Source organism: Rattus rattus, chromosome 11 (assembly GCF_011064425.1).
Source record: "Rattus rattus isolate New Zealand chromosome 11, Rrattus_CSIRO_v1, whole genome shotgun sequence".
Classification (NCBI taxonomy): domain Eukaryota; kingdom Metazoa; phylum Chordata; class Mammalia; order Rodentia; family Muridae; genus Rattus; species Rattus rattus.
This window is the reverse complement of record NC_046164.1, coordinates 23,257,286-23,265,324: the sequence shown is the minus strand read 5'-3', so window position 1 is coordinate 23,265,324 and position 8,039 is coordinate 23,257,286. Positions and strand designations below refer to the sequence as shown.

Here is an 8,039-nt window from a genome sequence, read left to right as displayed (position 1 = left end):
CACCACCAGCATGGCTGAGCTCTGGTCACTTTGCTCTGCCAGTTCCCCATTTCCTATGTTCTAGGTTGTTTGTTCATGTCTGTTACTGCCCAGCAGGGAAGACCCACTTTCCTTCTCCAGGCAGGGTTTGTTTGTTTGTTTGAAGTCTCGAGTTGCAGGGATGGGCCTGGGCCATCCATTCCTACTGCTCGGAAGTCTGTAGAGGGCATCAGGTCTTCCTTGGTGATAAACATTTAAAACCAACCTCAGTCGTGTGTGAACCCCAACCCTGGCTGCTGCTCACCAACTGCTTTGGATTCCACTACAGGATTGCATCCCCTTGGGGCTATTTACTCAGCCCTCAGCTGACACCCGGGCTGGGTTTTACCATCATCCAGAGATAAAAACTAAAAAATACAGCAGCTCCCTTAAGGACTGATGGCTTCTTTAAATGCCTAAGTCTTATCTACTGGCATTTCATAACGTGGGCCCCTGCATTTGGACTAGGCCTCAGGCCTAGCTTCTTTCACACCCTTGCTATTCACTCCCTGGATTCCTGGGCATATCTGCTTGGAGACCAGCCCCAGAAAGACCCAGGGTGGGTCCCTGTCCTCTAAGATCGTAGTGGCATGCCCTGTGGTCAGAGCTGAAGAGCTTGAGAAGAATTCGCCCCGCCCCTCGTCCAGGACTGTGGGTCAGGAATAGGGCTTCTGAGTCCTTTCTGAGAGTGTAAGGATTCTTCAGGAAACCGGTGACGTCAGGGGAGTCCTTTGTTCATTCATCAAATATTTGTGGAGCTTCTACTCCGCATAGAGTATCCTGCTGAGGGTTTGGTTTACAAAGATGAGTAAGTCATAGTTTCTAGTGAGGGCAAAGTCAAATACGCCCACGTACAATCACAGCTAGAAGTCTATGTGAAGGCTCAGTGCCTTAGCGGAGAAGGGAGTTCCCTGTGCCATAGATGGTGGAACTTGGTGGGCGGGGCATGACGTCACAGGAAAGATGACGTCTTCAGAACCTTCCAGCAGGAGAAGCTCAGCCCTGGAGGCAAATAGTACAAGGGCTAGGCTGGGGGGAGAAAAAGAGCTGTTGATTTGGATCCCCAGAAGCAGGTCTGAGAACAAATAATTGAGGGCAGTGGCTCCTTTGGTGACTGTCCCAGGAAGCAGCAGTTGCCGTTAAGGTTACAGGAGGTCACAGTCATCAGGCATATTGGGGAGTCACAGAGCACGTCAAAGGTTCACCAGAAGGGCGAAGAAGCTAAGTAGAGACTCGCTCCCAAGATGCTTCTACGTCACCCTGCCTAGGACAAAGAAAAGCCACAGAAAGAGCACATGGGCTCTCACGGCATTTACCTTCTTTTTTGTGTTTTTGGGTGTGGCACGTATGTGTGCGCATGTGTGCGAGTGGAGGCCAGCAGACGCCAGGTGTCATCTCCCAGGCACCTCCGCTTTATTCTCTTTTTTAAGCTTTTTTTTTTTTTTTTTTTGTTCTTTTTTTTCGGAGCTGGGGACCGAACCCAGTGCCTTGCGCTTCCTAGGTAAGCGCTCTACCACTGAGCTAAATCCCCAGCCCCTTTTAAAGCTTTTTTAAGACTGATTTCTTTTTATGTGTGTGTCTGTACGCCGACATGAGATTATGTGCCCATACCAAGTATGTGCTTTCCGAGCCCAGAGAGTACTGGGTCCTCTAGACCTTGCAGGTGGTTATGGCTTCTGGGAAGTGAATCCCGATCCTTTGCAAAGACAGGTAACAGCATAGAGCAAAGAGCCATGCCGCTAGCTCTTCAATTTATTTAATTAATTGATTTGCCCTTGGTTTTATGTATTTGTTTGTTTATTGAGATCGGCTCTCTTACTGAATCTAGGCTTCGCTGTTATGGTTAGATTGGCTGTCTAGCAAGTCTCCGGCATCCTCCTATCTCTTTCTAGGCTCTAGCATTAGCGTAAGAATCACATACGGCCATTCCCAGCTTTTATGAGGTTGCTGAGGATCTGAACTCAGGACCTCATGCTTGTACAGCAAGTATTTTACCCAGTAAGCCATTTCCTAGCCACACCCCACCACCACCACCACCAAGCATAGCTCCAACTGTAAAGAAAATGCAGCCAGATGTCAGAGAGGCTTCTACACTGACTGCTATGAAGGAAAACAAAAGACATGAAGACAAGAGAGGGCACTGAAGTGCCGAGAGGAAACGTTAAAGGACTATGTGAGGCAAGCACTGGGATAGCAGAGAGTTGTCAGTGAGGGATGTATGCAGCAGAATGCCAAGGTCAGAAACACACAGCTCTGTCTGGGAATGCGGAAAGACACCCAGACATCAGTCCCACCAACACACATGATGGGCCAACCAGCAGCATTTGCAAGTAAATGCGTTAGAAGTCTGAAACCATAGGCACTATTACATGTCTATGTTTATCCAGAACAACAGTTTATAAACTGTGATTTCTGGGTTGTTGGTTCCCCTCCCCCTTATTTTATATTTATTTATTTTTTAGTATTTCTTGGTTTTGAGTAGAGGCTCATTGTGGAGCTCCGGCTAGCCTGAAACTCTGTAGACCAGGCTAGCCTTGAACTCAGAGATCAGCCTGCTTTTGCCTCTCGTGTGCTAGAAATAAAGGTATGTGCCATGATACTCAGCCTTGTTTTTAATCTTACAACTCTTCCTCCTCCTCTTCCTCCTCCTCCTCCTCTTCCTCTTCCTCCTCCTCTTCCTCCTTCCTCCTCCTCTTCCTCCTCCTCCTCTTCCTCCTCCTCTTCCTCCTCCTCCTCCTCCTCCTCCTCCTCCTCCTCCTCCTTCTTCTTCTTCTCCTCCTCCCTCCTCCTCCTCCTTCTCCCCCCCTTGACACAGGCCATGCAGTCTCTACCTCATCAAAGTTCTCCTGACTCCTGAGTGTTGGTATCACGGCTGTGCACCATCACACCTAGCTTGAATTGTGATTTTATTTTCTTGAGCCCAGTGTGTGTTGAAGGGAAATAGCTGAGAGACAGGTTCATACGCAGCTCCACTCTACTTGGAGTCCCTCACTGCACTGAAGGGCAGGACAGGGCAGGGAGGACGTGATGAAGTGTTCTGTAGCTCCTGTTCCTTAGCTGTGCCCAAAGCTGGACACAGAGGACACTTCCTTCCCCTTGCGTAGCCCAGCAAGCCTTCAGTGTAACCACCAGGCCCCTGCGAGGCCTCAGACTGTACTTTGGCATCATCAGAGGAGCCTGGACTTCCCCTTTGGCCTTGGCCAACTGAGTAGCCTAGCCCTCTCTCTTCGTGGACGGACGATTGCTCTGGTTGCCAGTGAGCATAAGAAACTTATCCCTGTCATTCAACAGCAGGACAACTTTCTGAAGTGGTTGTGTGACCTTTCCAGAAAATCCCCATGGAAAAAGGAAATATCCTAGTGGTAAACAAGGGAAAACAGAAACCTCCAAGGGCCCAGATCATTTCTAGAATGGAGCTACACACCCATGGTTCTGGACACAGACCCCGAGGTCAAGGGAATCTGGTAACTGGATTTTACTGTCAGAGTCCATGAAGGCCATCTAGGGTGGTGGTGGGGGTCATTCACTCCACTGTGTTACTGTAGGGACAATCAGACTTAACTCATCGGATAGCTATAGTATTCAAATGTCTTCAGGTAAAATGTCTTTCTTGGAAATAACAGACTACATATCCCAGAAAATTTCACGACTGAGGAATCAGAGTTAGTACTCAAACACTAGGCCCTCTGTTGACGAATTTTCCTCGGTCATTCATCAAGCACTCCTCTGATGCTTATCCCAAGAACCATTGCTTGGAGCTGGAGAGAAACAACTTTAATAAGGTAATGTCTGTTCCCCAGGAAGGGCCTTAATCCAGCTCTGCAGAAATACTGCCTTTTAATTAACTAGAACCCAATATCACCAACGACACACTAATGGCGTATTCAAATGCATCTGCAGCATCTGATTGGGCAGCACGTATACTAGAAACCATCCTGAGAAGATCATCATGGCCCCTGCACAAGGAAGCCATGTAAATATGTGAACGTTCAAATGCATCTTGAAGGCCTAGGGCCATTTCCCCCCAAAACAACCAAATAAATAAATAAAACCAATAAGGCACTGGGCTGGGGTTGTAGCTCAGTGTAAAATGCCTTTATAGCATACACGATGCCCTGGGTTTAATTGCCATCAACAAGAATGTGCTAGTACTTAGACTGCAAATGTCCCTTCTGCCCCTGTCTTCTGGTGACTACCCTGGGTTTCTGTTCTGCACATCACGACATCATGTGAATCCCTGGGTTTTACTCTAAAAACAGAAAATGCTTGTGACTCCTGGCAGTGTCAGACTCTGAACGTCTCCAGAACTCTCCAAACTCTCTTCTCCAAAGAGTTCTAAGGAGAAGTCTGAGGCTCTTTTCCCTTTCTGCTCCTGCAACCTTGAAAACTCAGACACTGGGCTGACGTCACATGGAACCGGCTAACAAAAAAACAAAAACCAAAAAATAATACAGAAAAAGAATCTATATTCAGGCGTATTGCAAACACAAACTTGCAATATTAACAATTTTTGAGAGGTGCGGTCAGACAAACCACTGGCTGTGGATGCTTGTCGGTGCTGGGGTGGCCGGTTTGTTTCTAGCACATGGACTGAGGGGAAGTGAGCCTCAGGATAGGCAGCGAGTGAGAATAAATTGCCCCAGTGCAGCCAGGCGGCAGTGGTGGCACATGGCTTTGATCCCATCACTCAGGAGGCAGAGACAGGTGGATCTGAGTACCAGGACAGCCTGGGCTACACAGTAAATTCCAGGACAGCAAGGCTACACAGAAACACCATCTCTTAACAACAAACAAACAAACAAACAAAACAAACACCTTCCATCAACACTTCAAAGTTCTTTTAAGAGTCTTGGTCTTTTGGTCTAGGGCACAATAGATCACATCTGTGATCACAGCCAGATGGGAAGCTAAGGCATGAGGACTTCTTTAAGTTCAAGCCAGCATAGCTATATAGAAAGTTCTATTTATTTATATAATAAATAAATGAATCTAAAAAATAGTTTTAGACCAGCCTGAACTATAGCAGAGCAAGACCCTGTGGGGCAAAACAAACAGGTAAATTGAGGTAGGACTAGGTGCAGTGTCACATACTTGTAATGCCAATATTCAAAAGAGAAGGAAGTTGACTTAAGCTTGAGCTCTTTTCTTTTTCTTTCTTTCTTTTTAAAGATTTACTTATTTCATTATGAGTACACTGTAGCTGTCTTCAGACACACCAGAAGAGGGCATCGGATCCCATTAAAGATGTTGTGAGCCACCATGTAGTTTGCTGGGAATTGAACTCAGGACCTCTGGAAGAGCAGTCAGAGTTCTTAGCCACTGAGCCACCTCTCCAGCCCAAGTCTGAGGTCTTAAGACACCACCACCACCACCCACCACCACCACCCACCACCACCACACGCACGTGCGCATGCACACACACACACACACACACACACACACACACACACACACACACACACCACACGCCCGCGCACACACACTGAGAGGAATTGGCCATGTACCACAGTAGAGTGATTGTCTAGCAATCCTCTCTCATAGAAGTGAGCTTGGTGACCCACACCTACAACACCAACACTCAGGAAGCAGAGCCAGGAGGACGAAGAGTTCAAGGTCATCCTTAGTGACAGAGTGTTTGAGGCCAACCTGAGCTGCTTGAGACCCTATCTTAAAAAGGGTGGTGGTGGGGGACAGAGAGAGAGAGAGAGAGAGAGAGAGAGACACAGAGAGAGACAGAGAGAGACAGAGACAGAGAAAGACACAGAGAGAGACACAGAGAGAAGTGGACGTGGGGACTGAGGGTATAGCTTCATGACTGAGGCCCTGGATTTGGTCTTCAGAATTTGGGAGTAAACTGAGGATGGAGAGTTGGATCTGAGCTGGTGATGCCTGAAATCTCCAGATCTCTCTACGTAGACTGGGCTCTTCTTGAACTGGTAATGCCACCATCTCTGGATACTCTGTGTGTGTGTGTGTGTGTGTGTGTGTGTGTGTGTGTGTGTGTGTGTGTGTGTGTGTGTGTAGGGGATGTTGTTTTGCTTTTTAAAGACTTATTTATTTATTTTATGTATATGAGCACTCTGTCACTGTCTTTAGACACACCAAGAAAGGGCACTGGATCCTATTACAGATGGTTGTGAGCTACTATGCGGTTGCCAGAAGAGCAGTGAGTGCTCTTAACCACTGAGCCATCTCTCCAGCCCGTTTTGCTTTTAAAGACAGGGTCTCACTCTATAACCATGGCTGGCCTGGAATGCTGTACATAGAACATGCTAGGCTTGAACTCACAAAGACCCATAGGTTCTGCCTCCAGAGCCCCGGGATTAAAGGTATTTGTCTAAATTCCCAGTTACTTTGTGTGTTTGTGACTATACTTGCTAGATGAAGTAGCAGAAGGATCCAGAAACCTGGTTTCTTTATCACTTTTATCTTCCAAACCTTCAACAAATGGATCAGTTCCTCAGAAGCCATAGACTTTAAGTGCAAGGGCTTCTGGGAAATGTAGTTTTTGCTTTCCCGTCTCACAGTATGGCAAGGCATGTGGAGGGGAAGTGAAATAGATGGCGGACAAGTTGGAGAAGTCCTTTTTATCTTCTTCTATCCTATGGGTTTCACGGATCCAATCCAAGTCATCAGGCTTGGAAGCACGTGCCTCCACATGCTGAATTATCTTGCCTGTCCTCTCTATTTCTTGAATTATTGCTGCTCTTTGGCCTTTCAGCCATCTCTTGCAAGAATCTGAGAGCAGAGCATTTGGAACAAAACAGAAACTAGGCTGCCTGGAAGAGGTCCAGACCAGTCACTTAAGAAGTACACTCTCTAACCTGTGCAGTGTGCTCCAGGCATTTGTGAGCTGTCACCCATGCTGGGGTGGGCCTTGGTGATGCAGCTGTCTTGAGTCATTTCTGTTCCTGTAAGCAACCCTTCACCTATACTCCTGCACGTAATCCCAATAAAACTCAACCAAGTTGGACTTTGGACTTTGGTGGTATCCATACTCCCCAGGAAAGGTTTTGTCACACAACAGTTGCATTTGAGTTTTCTTTTGAACCACACCTTTAATCATGTTACTTCATATTCAAAATCTTGTCTCTCATTCATAAGAATAAAGACCATTCTCCTCTCAAATCTGTCCTCTCATCCCTACCCACCTCTGGCTGTCAATTCTGCCACCTCATCACACATCAACCTTCTGTCACAGAAGATAACGATGCTTTTTACGTCGTCGGCCCTGCCTCCTTCTTGTTCATGAGTTTCCCCAGCTGGAATGTCTCCATGATTCAAACTCAGGGGGGAAGGGTGATATGGGCTTGCAATTGCAGCACTCAAAAAGCTGAGGCAGGAGAATTAAGAGTTCGAGGCTACGTTGGCTACATATATAGATCCCATCTCAAAAACCAAAAAGCATTAGGTTATCCCTCTTACAAATTCAGCTCACTTCCCTTTTGCCCCCAGGCAGAATTAATGAATTCTTCCTGGCATTTTGTACCCACCACTCCGATCTTCTTACTTTGTATGGTAGACATTTCATTATGAAGGAGTGGCTCTTGCTTCTCTGTTTGTCTGTGTCCCCAGTGCTTGGCTCTTAGTAGATAATATAATACACACCAAGTGAATACACGGGTGGATTGTTCCGTGTCTTAGGGACAGCGAGTCTCATTTTGTTTGATCTTACACAGCCCAGCCTGGCCTCGAGCTCACTGTGTCTGTCAGTAAGGTTGCTTCAAACTCTTAATTCTCCTGCTTCTACCTCCCAAGTGCTACGATGGCCTGTGTGTGCTACCGAGCGTGACTGGACTGGCTTTTTTTTTTTTCTTCTATTTATAAACTTTTTGAAGTTTTCACTTCCAAAATTACCCTATAGGCTGGGTGTTCTGGGTCATGCCTGTGATCATTATACATGAGAAATGGAGGCAGGTCAGGGGTTCAAATAATCCTCCACTGTGTTTCAAACTAGCTGCGTGAAGAAGACCAAGATGAAGTGGAGGAGGGGGGAGGAAAAGGAGAAACATTAGTCGAGG

The 8,039-nt window shown here is 46.8% G+C and overlaps 1 non-coding gene across 1 annotated transcript; it reads left to right on the top strand.

Annotated features, from left to right (window-relative positions):
• The first annotated feature begins 3,914 nt into the window (after positions 1-3,914).
• Positions 3,915-4,019, top strand: LOC116912930. The gene has a single exon (XR_004389501.1). It is a non-coding gene; the product is annotated as a U6 spliceosomal RNA (small nuclear RNA).
• Positions 4,020-8,039: the final 4,020 nt, after the last annotated feature.